This window comes from Haemorhous mexicanus, chromosome 1 (genome assembly GCF_027477595.1).
Source record: "Haemorhous mexicanus isolate bHaeMex1 chromosome 1, bHaeMex1.pri, whole genome shotgun sequence".
Classification (NCBI taxonomy): Eukaryota; Metazoa; Chordata; class Aves; order Passeriformes; family Fringillidae; genus Haemorhous; species Haemorhous mexicanus.
This window is the reverse complement of record NC_082341.1, coordinates 155,555,921-155,569,141: the sequence shown is the minus strand read 5'-3', so window position 1 is coordinate 155,569,141 and position 13,221 is coordinate 155,555,921. Positions and strand designations below refer to the sequence as shown.

Sequence of the window (13,221 nt, the reverse complement as noted above, 5' to 3'; positions counted from 1 at the left end):
CTGTTTTATGCCAGATTTTGCTCGGTCCTGGAATTTGAGTCTCTCTTGGACTTTAAATAGACTGAAATAAGGTTGTTCAGGGATTAGCTGGCTTTTTCCAGACTCCTTTTATTGTTGCTATAATATCGTTTTTATTAAATTGCTCACAGGTAGCAACATGCGGATGTGCTGTGATAAGCTCTCTGAGCTGTGCTGTTTTCAGGGAATCTTAGGTCACTGCATCAGTGTCTGGAAATAGGAAACAGGAGTCAGCCTTGGCTTTGTGAAGCATTCAGGCCGACTTGTGTTTGTTGCTGTGCTCCTTGCAGTTGACCGGCTTCGTGTATAAAGCATTTGAGTGGAAAACAGCATTTTTATCAAAGAAAAAAGTGCTTTTCTAACTGTGTGGTTGAACAATTAATTCAGCATTGAAAAGCTGAGCACTGCTAAAAAAACATTTTTTTTTTTTCTAGCAGTCTTCAGGAAAGCCACAAGCCCAGCCTAATAGCTGAAAAAAAGCAGGAAAAAAGAGTAAAAGAAAGTAGGAATCTGGGGAAAGAAGAGAAGAATAATTTCTTGTTTAAATCTGAAAAGAAACTGGACCAAACAAAGAGAGAAACTTCTGAAAAGAAGTTTAGTGGGGTTTTGTTTGGGTTTTTGTTTGTTTGTTTTGTTTGGTTGGCTTTTGTTGTTGTTTTGGAGGGTTTTGTTTGTTTGCTTGGGGTGGGGGTTTTGTTGGTTTTGCTTGGTTTCTTGTTTGTTTGCTTTTTTTTAAGAGGAGACTCCTTAAGCACAAATGTAAAACTATCCTAAATAAATAATTCCTAGAATATTTTAAAATCTAGAAAAATTTATTTGTACCTACTCTGGACAAATATCCAGGCTTTCTCCTTCATGTGATTGCAATGATAAGTAGTTGCTTTTTCTTCCCCGATGGTTTTGCTGCCGTGTTTACTTTTGTGTCCTAATGGGATAAATTAGGCACTAACTGATACTTTCTTGTGACATATTTTTTATTTACCTCACTCTTCCTGAATTTATCAACACTTCTAGTCAATCCAATACGGGAGAGAAGTAAATAGCACCTTAGACTATATACCTGGTGTTAAGAACATAATCCAAATTATAACCTAAACCCCACACTTTATTTAATGCAAGCTATTTGTCTGGGTTCTCCTCCTTTGTAGAAAAGTCCTGTAGTATAGGAATGAAACCCCAGGGAGTTATTTGTAAGGATGTAATAAGGTGTAATACAAATTGTTACAGGGAAGCCAAATCCACACAGTTTAGGAGAAAAGTAACCAATAGGACAATTGGATTACCTTTCCATAAATACTTCAATAACCCAGCTATTAAGAGGTTATGATTTAAGATGATTCACAAAAGAAACCTGTGAGCCAAAAGGAAACTCCTTCCAAGGAGTGGAAGAAATCCCCTAAAGACACAGCCAGCCTTAGTGGGTAATCATCCCAGCAGGGATGAGGTGAAAGCATCACAGCTGAGTTTATTTAAATGCTGTTAGAGATCCTCCATTTCATCTTCATGGAGGAATAGGGGAAGTTTTCCAAAGGAGAAACACACAGACAACTTCACCCCCAAGTCACATTTCCCCAACCCCTCCAGGTTCAGGGTCTGATCTCCAGGAGTTCTGTTCATGTGGAATGAAATCGCTGCTTCCACCTTGGGAAAGGCAACACAGCATCTGCAAAACGGGCACCTTCCTCCCACTCAAAGATGAGGAACATGAAGATTAAGCTGTTTTAATAAAATTTTGGCCCCTGGAGCTTTCGGTTTCCATACAGCTGACTGTATATTTCTCAGATTTATAGATGTTATCACTGTGGGATGGAACAAAGCTGTTAATTATATGGGTTTTTTCCCTGAATTTAGAGAAAGCAACATCTTAATGACGCACAACGCCTTGCTTATGTAAAAGACCTGACTTCCACACCGTGCCAAAAACCCACCCTCGGCCTTTCTAAAAGCTGTTACAGATCAATAAGCAGCTGTTAATAACAAGGACCAGCCCTGCTGCACACAATGAGAAGGTTTGCAACAGCTCAAATTCCTCAGAAGAAAAATGTCCCAAGAGAATGTGCAGCATTATTATTGTATGAATAACGCACGTATTGATTAAGCAGTATTTCTCCAGCTCCAAAATGCAAAACCAGCAAGATGCAGCCTGCAAACCAAAGCAGTCATATGAGATTTATCCCCCTGTAATTTTTATGATTGCTGTCCCTTGGAATACTTGGGCTGTTTTATATTGGCACGTGTTTATATATTTCTTTTCTTATTTACTTTCATGAGGCTCACGCTGGAGGTAAATATGATTTGTACTGAAAATTACTGCAAAATTTTCACAGTGGTTTTTGAAATGTAATCCATGCTTCTTGCAGGATTAACTCTCTCTTCCTCCCCCCTCAAAATACCCACCCGGCAAGACACAGGGCTTTGCACATGTAGCTGTAGTCAGAGGATTTTGCAGACAACAAGCAGACAGCTGTATTTCGTTATCAGTATATTTTTATGTCCCTTCTCCTAAGGGATTTTCCTCAGAGTCCACACAAATAAATGATTATCAATGCAGCAAAAGATGGAGGCAACTGCTCCGATAGCAGCTCGGTGCTGTAAAACCCTGAAGTTTATGGAGGCTCAGGTGGCCCTTCAGCCCTTTTAAAGCTTTTTTTAGCAGGGCTACTGGTGCAGAACTCCATTTCTGAACAGGCAGCTGGCTTGTCAGTCCCTTGTTAAAATGAATTGTTGGTTAAAGGCCCTATCAAGAAAAATCCTCTTTATAACTCCTTTTGCAAGCCAGCCACCACGTAAAGCTGCTGTCACTTGGCAAATAAAAAGCAAACTCCTCGCAGGTATAGTTGTACTCCAGACTGCTCTATCAAAGCACTTGGGCTGGGTGAACCTTCAGTCTCGGGCTGCAATTTGTGGTGGTTTGGAGAGAATTAGTGGCTTTAGTAGCAGTGGGTTGGTTGGGTTTATTAATTTATTTCTGTAGCAGTGCCCTGGGCACTGTGAGGCTATGAAGGAGGGCATGGACCTGTCAGGGAATCACAGAATCATTAAGGTTGGAAAAGACCTGAAGGATCACTGGGTCCAACCATTCACCCAGGACTGCCAAACTCACCACTAAACCCTGTCCCCAAGCACCACATCTATACTTTATTTGAGCATTTCCAGGGAAAAGGTGAATCTACTACTTGCCCTTTAGAATGCTTGACCAGCCTTCCAGTGAATAATTTTTCTTAGTATCCTACTTGAATCTCCCCTGGTGCAACCTGAGGTCGTTTCCTTTTAGGCTATCTCTTATTATTTGGGAAAAGAGACCGACCCCGTCCTGGCTACACTCTCCTGTCAGGGAGCTGTAGAATGATGAGGAGCCCCCTCAGACCCCACTCTACAAAATAAGCACCCCCAGCTCCTTCAGCTGCTCCTGAGGAGGGGGAAGGTGAGGATGAGGAGGGTGTGGAACAGAAAATATGCCCCGGAGCGGCAGCAGGCGGGCAGCGGCTCCTGAGGGGCGGCCCCGGGCCGCGCCCTGAACAGGGAGGTGCTCAGAGGTGGGCGGGGCCCCCTCGGGCCATCACCTCCGCCGATTGGTTGCCGGGTGAAGGGGCCGGGACGCCGCGTCGCGGTGCGCTCTGGGAGTTGTAGTCCAAAGGGGGGGAGCGGCAGGCGGCATCAGCAGGATAAGGACTACAACGATGGGGGGAGGAAAGGACACGTGGTTGTGGTGGGCGGGGCCGCAGCGGTCACGTGATGTTTGGGTGCCGGCGGTGACGGGTGCGCGGCGGCAGGTGAGGGGCGCGCGGCGGTCCCGCTGTGGGGACAGGGGGGTGACACGGGCTGGGAGCGTGAGACAGGGCTGGCACTGGGGCTGTGTGACACGGGAACCGGGCTGGGCTGGCACTGGGGGTTTGTGTGGCACGGGGACAGGTGTGTGTTTGTGTGACATGGGGACAGGGATGGCCTGGCACTGTGTGTGGGCGTGCGACATAAGGACAGCGCTGGCCTGGCACAGGTTGGATGGGGCGGGCGTGTACATGGGGATGGGGCTGGGCTGGCACTTTGGCACTTTGCGTGTGTGTGACATGGGGATAGAGCTGGGCTGGGTGTGTGTGACACGGGCACAGGTGTGAGTGTGTGTGTGTGTGTGTGTGTGTGTGTGTGTGTGTGTGTGTGTGTGTGTGTGTGTGCGCCTTGTGGACACAGCTGGCCTGGCACAGGGAGTGTGTGACATGGTGACATGGGAACAGGGCTGGCACAGGGGGTATGTGTGTGACATGGGGACAGGGCTGGCCTGGCACAGGGGGTGTGTGACATGGTGACATGGTGACAGGGCTGGCACAAGGGGTATGTGTGTGACATGGGGACAGGGCTGGACTGGCACAGGGGGTGTGTGACATGATGACATGGGGACAGGGCTGGACTGGGACAGGGGGTGTGTGACATCGGGACATGGTGACAAGGCATGGCACAGGGGGTATGTGTGTGACATGGGGACAGGTCTGGCCTGGCATAGTTTGGGGTGTGCATGTGACATGAGGACAGGGCTAGCACAGGAGTTTGGGGTGTGTATGTGACATGGGGACAGGGCTAGCACAGGAGTTTGGGTTGTGTATGTGACATGGGGACAGGGCTAGCACAGAGGGATGTGACAGGGGACAGGAGTGCCCTGGCACAGGGGGCAGTGTGTAACATGGGGACAGAGCGGGGCTGGCACAAGCTGGGGGGGTGTGTGACATAGGGACGGGGATGGCACAGAGTCTCTGGGTGGCAGTTGGGGGCTGTGGCTGCTGTTTCACAGCATTTTTTGTGTGTAATGAGTGATTTGGGGACAGAGCAGGGAGGAACGCTTGTGAGGGTGCTGTGGACCACGCCTGTGTCCCATGTCACCGGTGACTGGGTGAGGATGGGATGTTCCTGCGCCCAGTTTGCCACTGTCCCACAGCTGCTCAGGGAGAAACCCCCTTTTATCAATTTCCAGCACAATGACAACGCTGGGAACTGCTCCTGGCTTGTTACCTGCCAGGTTTTTGCTCAATTTTAACCTCACAGAGGGCATGATGTTGTTTATTTATCACTTTTTCCTCCTTCCAGGCTAATTCAGCAGCTTGAGGCAGTGGGTTGGCTTTGGAAGTACAAGGAGAGGAAATAAAATCACTTTTAAATGTACAAAGCGCTGCTTTCTGCGGTGGCCCTCGGCTGACTGCAGAAACTTTTTTTTGGGTTGCTTTTGTACTTGGAAAAGTGTTTGTGGTTTGAAGCTTTTAATAAAAGCTCCCCCGAGCTGTGGGGTACAATTAACCTCCGGCATCTGGCGCTGGAGTGGACTTTGCTGGGGAAACCTCGCGTTCCCATGGAAGTGCTCGGTGTCTTTGTGTGCATATCAAAAGCAGAGCGTTTGGAAAGCTGAAAGCACGTTTCATTCTGCCACCAGCATGCTGAATACGCCCTGCAGAACCCTCTTCTTGTTAGCATTTGAAGTTGTCTGTGACATTTTGGAGCTTGAGGTGCATCCTTGTGTCTGGGAGTGTTGCAAACAAGGAGATGTTTGTTTGCAAACCCTTGCGTGGGGTGGTGGCTCTAAGTTTTGCTTTGTGCTTTATTCTGCACAGAGGATTTAGGATTCAGCAGACTGAATACTAAATTTTTACTGGCTGTGTGCTGTGGAGTGGGAAGGATTGATTAAAATATGAGGGTTTTTCCCCACCCCCTTTTTTTTTTTTTTTTTTTTTTTTTAGCAATAAGGTTTATACTTTATCAAGCATTTATCCCTTTTTCCAGGCTGATTTTTTCCCTTTGCAGTAGGGCTGTGAAAATACAGTGCTCAGTCCTCCTCTGCTGGCCTCTGCTGTGGTCCAGATGTGCCTGTCCAGGTGTTTCTGGTCTTAAAGTCACCACTGACTCAGCCCAGATGCTGTCTGACCCCTTGATGCCCTCCTGCTCTGCTGTCTGCTCCAGCTGTGATGCCCTTTTCTGTCTCATTTCCAGGCTGAGTTCTGGGAGTGTTAATCATAGAATCATGGAATGAGTTGGGTTGGAAGGAACCTTAAACACCATCCAGTTCCACCCCCCTGCCATGGGCAGGGACACCTTCCTCTGTCCCAGGTTGCTCCAAACCCCATCCAACCTGGCCTTGGGCACTTCCAGGGATGGGGCAGCCATGGCTTCTCTGGGCAACCTGTGCCAGGGCCTCACCACTGTGTCAATAAGGAATTTCTTCCTAAAATTTAATCTAAATCTGCCCTCATTTAGCTCAATGATATTCCCCCTTATCCTATAACCCCATGCCCTTCTGGAAAATCCCTCTTCTTTGTGATGATGCAAATTCAGGTTTTTAAATCCCTGATGTGTCAGGGCATTGCTGTCTGACCCCTTGCTGCCCTCCTGCTCTGCCATCTCTGCCAGCTGCAACATCCTTTTCCCTTTCATCCTCAGTCTGGTTTCTGGACTTCTTCTAGAGTGTTAATTAAATGCACTGATTCCCACTTTCCAATGGTCATCCATGCAACAAATCACCCTCCTTGATCTCTCCAAGGCCTCCCACCTTCCTGATTTGCTTTTGTTTAATAATGCAACTAAAAATTAGCTTGACCACTAATGCAGCTTTGATGGATGTGGGAGAGGCTGATCAGTGCAGCCACGTGTCCTGCCTCATCTAGGCTTCTGATTCAGATTCCATCCCTGTTTCCTTCTGTTATTGTGTCTAAAGCAAGAGTTACAGGGTAGTGAGGCAGTGAACCAGGTTACCCAGAGAAGCTGTGGATGCCCCATCCCTGAAAATGTTCGGGGCTGGGTTGGATGGGACTTGGAGCAGCCTGGGATAGTGGAAGGTGTCCCTGCCCATGGCAGGGGTTGGAACTGGATGAACCTAAAAGTCCCTTCCACTCCAAAGTGTTTTGTGACTCTGTAAGTTATTTAGTTGAGATTGGCTAAAAGAGACTGGTAGAACAGAGATTTCAATATTACAATATGTTATTCCCACCCTCTCTTGTGCAAGCAGCCTCATTCATTTTCTCACAGCTGTATTGATTTATTGGTTAATTTATTTATTTATTTATTTTAAATATTTTAAACTTCTTATCATTTACTCCTCATCACACAACCCTCTGGTGTGACCAGGTCTCCCTGCCTGCTCTGGGTCTGGAGAATCTTTACCAGAAGTGGCGGAAAAATAAATATTCAGTGTCTTGATAAATTTGCACATTGATATTACAGCCCTTAAAATGTAATTGAAAAGAAAAATAAAAGAGGGAAGCTGAAAATGAATGAGTCTGTGCCTCCCCTTCCATATATATATATATATATATATATATATATATATACATATATGTATATAAAATGGTATTTTGAATTGTTGGTTCTTCTGGGATTTCAGGAATACTTAAATACCAAGTGTGAAAGGGCAAATAATATCAAGATAAAAATAACACTTTTGATTCCGTGCCTGTACCATAAACACATTCTGCTTGATGAAAGTGTTAAAAACTTGTAATTTGCTTTCCCATCTTTATTATCCTCATTCCTACAGTTTACCTGCTTTGTGCAGTGGGATGAGCTGGGTGACTCTCATTTGGGTTTTGATGGACCTTCCAAGGGTTGCTGGTGCTTCAGAGGACTGGAAATTGATGACACCTGAGGGTTTTAGGTGGACAGGAGGAGCCTCTGTTTTATTTAGGGTTGGAGTTGTCATTGTCAGGGCAAAGGCTGATTGCACTGGAAAGGAATTGTGTGTCCAGGTTTGGTCCCAGTGAGGATGGATGGATGGATGGATGGATGGATGGATGGATGGATGGATGGATGAATCTTTCCACCCAGGGCATGGATGGTCTTGTGTTTCCACCTCTGGTGACTGGGCTGGGGGATGAACAGATTGAAGGCAGTTCTGTGGAGAAGGACTTGGGGGTGCTGGTGGATGAGAGGCTGGACATGACCCAGCCACTGCACTTGGAGCCCAGAAATCCGAGTGTGTTGTCCAGGGCTGCATCCAAAGCTGGGTGGGCAGCAGCTGAGGGGGTTGTTCTGCCTCTCTGCTCCTCTCAGGTGAGACCCCACCTGCAGAGCACAGGAAGGACTTGGGGCTGTTGGAGCAAGTCCAGAGGAGGCCACCAAGGGGATCAGAGGGATGGAGCCCCTCTGCTCTGGAGCCAGGCTGGGAGAACTGGGATGTTCAGCCTGGAGAAGAGAAGGATTCAGGGAGGCTATAAAGTCCCTTAAAGTGCCTAAAAGGGCTCCAAGAGACTGGAGAGAGACTTTGGACAAGGGCCTGGAGTGATACAACAGGGGGGAATGTCTTCCCACTGATAGCAGATTTAGATTCAATATTAAAAAGAAATTCCTTATTGTGAAGGTGGAGAGGCCCTGGCATAAGTTTTCCAGAGAAGCTGTGGCTGCCCCATCCCTGGAAATGTTCAAGGCCAGTTTGGATGGGGCATGGGCACTTGGGATAGTGGAAGGTGTCCCTGCCCATGGAAAGGGGGTAGGAACTGGATGATCTTTAATGTCCCTTCAGCCCAAACCATTCCGTGACTCCTGACCATTAGAATGTGTGTGTTTTCTTATGACATGATCCCCTCAAGTCTAAATTTAATCCAGCTATTTAAGCATGAGCCTAACTCCCAACTGGAGTATCAGTGTACCTACATGATGGTGTTTGTGGGGGAAATGCTGCAAAACATCTTCCTCAGCAGCATCACCAACCTTTCAAAGTGCATTGTATTTTGCAGAACACTTTTTGCCATGTGCAAATCCAAAGTGTGGCTCCAAACTGGCGTTGGTGTTTTTGGCACTGCCACTGGGCACCACAAGGCTGGAGGAAAGCTCTGCCCTTCACTTGATGCTGAGTGAACAGAAAGCTTCATAAAATATTGGTGCTTTTTTCCTACTGCAAAATAGCCAGAAGTTTCTGTATTTTGCTGTCAGAAAGGCTATTTGTGGTTTTTAATAATGCACTGTATTTCCCAAAGAATATGGTCAAGATAAGAATCCTACTCCCTATTTTTTTTTTCTGCTTGCCTTGCAAATGGTGGCGTCTAAGATTAAATAAAGCAAGAGTTAAATTAATCTGATTTAACACTTGCAGGGAGGTTTCTATTTAAAACTCTTTTTCTTCAAAGTGTCACTAGTCAGGAAATTCAGTAGGCAGGTGCCATCTCTTTGTTGCAGTGCATGGGCACATCTCTGCAGTGTTTCTGATGATGGAAAAAATAGCATTTAACTAAAATAAAAAAGAGGCAGGATGGATTATCTTTTTTATTTTTTTATGTCCATTTTGTGTGTCCATTAGAAAAGCAAAGATTGCACTGATAATCAGTTGCTTTTTAAATATATCCTGAAGATTGGTACAAAATAAGAAGAAATGGTGTATCAGCAGGTGGTTTTGAATTTTTTTTTTCTGAGATGCAGAGCTGTGGGGAAAAGCTCTCTCAAGGGCCATTTAGGTGTGTTGTCAGTTCATCTGCTGGGATGCTGCAAGAAAAATCTGGAAAATATTTTCCAGCTACTCCTTGAATGAAGTCAAACTTGGCTGCAATACCTATACTTACTATTTTTATTTTTTGTAAAATGCCTTTTTTTTGGAAGTAAATACTGATGTTGGGTTAGGTGATGATCTCTTCACTCTGTCATCTCTTTCTTAAATAAAAGCAGAAAATAACTGCAAAATGTTTGATGCTCTTCATTGTGTAGCATTTGTTTTGTTCTTGCTCTGCTGTCCCCCCTGCTGCAAAGCCAGGCATTGCAAAAATTAGATTTTTTGAGGTTATTAAGGACTTTATTAGTCCTCCTTCTCCTCTCTGCATACATTTATTGTCATTCTGGTCTTGAATAACTTGGCCATGTATTTTTTTTCCCCTTGTAGGACTCCTCCATCATCTGGTGCATGGAGTAAAGGAGTGCAGGAGACAGCCGTGCTGTAGGATTTTATTCCAGAGCTGTTGCCATAGTTCTTATTTCTGTAAAATAAAACATTTTCTTCTTCCACGAGAGACTTTGATCATGCTCATTGCTGAAACCTGTTGCTTTTTTTTTCATTTTTAATGAATCTTCTTGTGATGCTTCTGCGTGGAGGAGGGAGGTACCTCCTTTATTTTTCTACATGTGAAAACCAGGCAGATTTGGAGGTGTTATGACCCAGATTTTTGGATTAACCCATTTCTGGGCTGTGTGAGATGCCAGAGACTCAAATATGGTATGAGGGAACTCCCAAACTTGCTATTAATGGCTGCTTTGTAAAAAAATCCCATACAAAGCCAGGAATTCTGTTTTCTTCATCCTTCTTCCCCCACTTTAAAATTCCCTTATTTTTTGTGATAGGAAAAGAGGGAATGGCTTTAAGCTGAAGAAGCTGAGCTACCTGCTCTAGTGGAAAGTGTCCCTGCCCATTGCAGGGGTTTGGAATGAACTGATTTGTAAGGTCCCTTCCAACCCAAACCATTCTGTGATTCTGTGATTTACTGACGTGTGACATCTCATGACTGTCACTACAATCCTCATGCAGTGCTGCTGCCTGCCCAGCTTGTGTGCCCCAGTTTTTGGGGTGTCTTAGAGGAACAAAATCCTCCTGGGTTGTTCAGGGAAGATTTGGATGATGTCTCACTGGGTCTACAAGTTGTGGAATAGTCACTTCAGTTTTAGATTCATTGGACCATAGAATGGTTTGGGTTAGAAGAGGCCTTCAGGATCATCTCATTCCAGCCCCTGCTATGGGCAGGGACACCTTCCACCAGACCAGGCTGCTCAGAGCTCCATCCAGCCTGGCTGTGGACGCTCCAGGGATGGGAAATGCTCAGGATCACAGGTACCAGTGGTTGCAATTCACTGTAGGTAATTGCAATTTGGTTTGAGCTGAATTATTAGCAAATGCTTTGCAGCATCCTGTATCCCAGCACAGAGATGTGCACCGTGCTCCAAGTTCTTCTGATTTTGGAGATAAAAATGTGGCTGTGCATCTGGAGATGGGGGAGGTTGATGAGGCTGCAGAAGTGCTGGGTAGCACCTTGTTTCATATAACCCTGTATGTGACAGAAATTCTTGTTAGAAGCTGCAGGGCTTTAGATTTTCCTTTGTGTCAACTGTATCAAGAGCTAAACCTTAATACAGCTTTTTACTATATTTTTCCCCACAAAAACAATTGATTTGTGATCCTTTGTGACACTATTCACTTTCTAGACTCTCATGAGAATCTCCTAATTTCTAAATACCTGATTTATACAAATTTAGACATAGTGTTACATAGCTTGAGATGTGATTTACCTTCCCCAAGTGTATTGATGTCTTCTGTTGTGTGCCTGGTAATCTCCAGCTGCTCCCTTACCCAAGGGTCTGTCGCTGCTGCTGTGACCCTGATGTCTGTCCCATCAAATATTCTCCTGCACGTTCTGGATGCTCAGGGGAAAAGTATGAAAAATTAAGCTTACAAATATACATATGTTATTAAATTAACAACTAATTCTTGTAATATAATGCATAAGACCATATATATAAAACTCAAATATATATAATAATACTGGATGTGGTTTTGTTTGCTTTTTTGTTCTGTTTTTTTTGGCCTTTGTTTTAAGAAATTTAAAATTTTAGTCTTTTCTCTGCCAAAAGTGCTGTGGGATTGATGTGGGCAGGATGAGGCCATGGTGAATACTTACAGCTGTGATCAGGAAAGTTTGTCCAACTTCCTGATCCTCCCCATCCTCTTGCAGACCCTCCCATGCTGGTTTTAAAGCGATCCAGAGCTGTAGTGATGGTGAAAAATCAAGTCCTTTTACTAAATCTACTTTTACTAAATATAAATATGGTAAAACTCTAAAATAATTAAAATAGTGGTGCTTAAACTGTGTTGAGGTTACTGCATGTTAGATGTTCAATTTCTCAGTGTCAAGGACCTCCAGCTTCCATTAACAGCAAGTGCTCAAAGATGGTAGTAGGTGGCAAAATGTGGGTGTGGAAGCCTGAGAAATGCTGTCCAAAGCTTTTTGACACTTCTCTTTTGGAGAACAACTGTGTGCTTTCCAAAGCCCTTCCATGTTTTGATCATGCACCATAGGGAGGTTTCATAGCTACGGGTTGGTTTTCTAAAAATGTAATGGATTCTGTCCTAGCCAAGTGCCCAAACCAAGCCCTTCGAGAGACGTCTTAGCAAGTGGTGAAAACAGGATTGCAATATTTGTGTAAAACGGGGCACCTTTGAATTTGAAAAAGCAAACTGAGAGTTTCACTACAGATATTTTCCTGTTGATCATCTTCAGAGCTGAAGCAGGTGGGTTTCATAGGATCCTAGAATGGTTTGGGTTGGAAGGGTCTTACTTCCAATCCCCTGCCATGGGAAGGAACACCTCTCACTATCCCAGGTTGCTCCAAACCCCATCCAACCTGGCCTTGAACACTTCCAGGGATGAGACATCCACAGCTTCTCTGGTTTTCTCTCATTTGTTCCAAACAGGACAATCATGAGACTCATATTCTGGTGGGTTGGGATTTTTTTCCCTCTTAAGAGAATACTGGCAAATTAATTGTCAAAATCCTCTTCCCTGTGCATTGAAACCAAGGTCTGCTTTTTAATTTTCTTTTTTGAATTTCTATTTCTTTGCACACTGTTCAGGTGTACCTTTGTTTCCTTTCTTATATAAAGATATCCCACAGGCTCTGAAGTCTTCAGGCTTGCTCTTCTCTCTTTGGCCAGTTCTTTTCCTACTGCCCTGTGTTTGCCTTCCATATAAACAATTATTATAATTTAGGTATAATCTCAGAAACAGAGTTGTGCATCCTAGTCCTGTTTGTGAGGCATTTGAGCACAGAATATAAAGAGTGTGCAGAAAATAGCCTGGAGATCCTGCTATCCCCAGGGGCACACACTGCCTCTCTGCGTGTACTTCCTGAATTTGGCCATCTCTTTTTGTTTCCTTCCTGGTGAGACAAAGAAGACTTTTTGAATTTTCCTCGGTCGCTGTTTTGTGGGTTTGCTCCTTCAGCCCCATCAGGGTGTGAGATCCTCCTGCTGGGACAGTTTGGCTTTGGCTTCTTTCTTCCACCAGCAGAAAGGAAATTACTTTTCAAAATTTGTGGTTCTTCCTGGGTTGGGACAGTAATCCTTGGAAGCAATTGGTGGCCTGCAGGGTAAGGGGGTGAGTGGTCTCCACTGGTCATTTACATGCAGATCATAGAAGGGTTTGGGTTGGAAGGGACCTTCAAGATCATCTTGTTCCAATCCCTTTGCTGTGAGAAGGGACA

General features: G+C 44.9%; 1 protein-coding gene across 5 annotated transcripts in view; it reads left to right on the top strand.

Moving 5' to 3' along the window:
- The first annotated feature begins 3,727 nt into the window (after positions 1-3,727).
- Positions 3,728-13,221, top strand: part of TSNARE1 (t-SNARE domain containing 1) — a 450,161-nt gene continuing 440,667 nt past the window's right edge. For 4 of the 5 annotated variants that reach the window (XM_059867827.1, XM_059867836.1, XM_059867801.1 and 1 more), the window contains exon 1: positions 3,728-3,791. The gene's annotated coding sequence lies outside the window, so the exon portion shown is untranslated. The remainder of the gene's footprint in view (positions 3,792-13,221) is intronic. The other variant, XM_059867818.1, reaches the window with a different exon arrangement.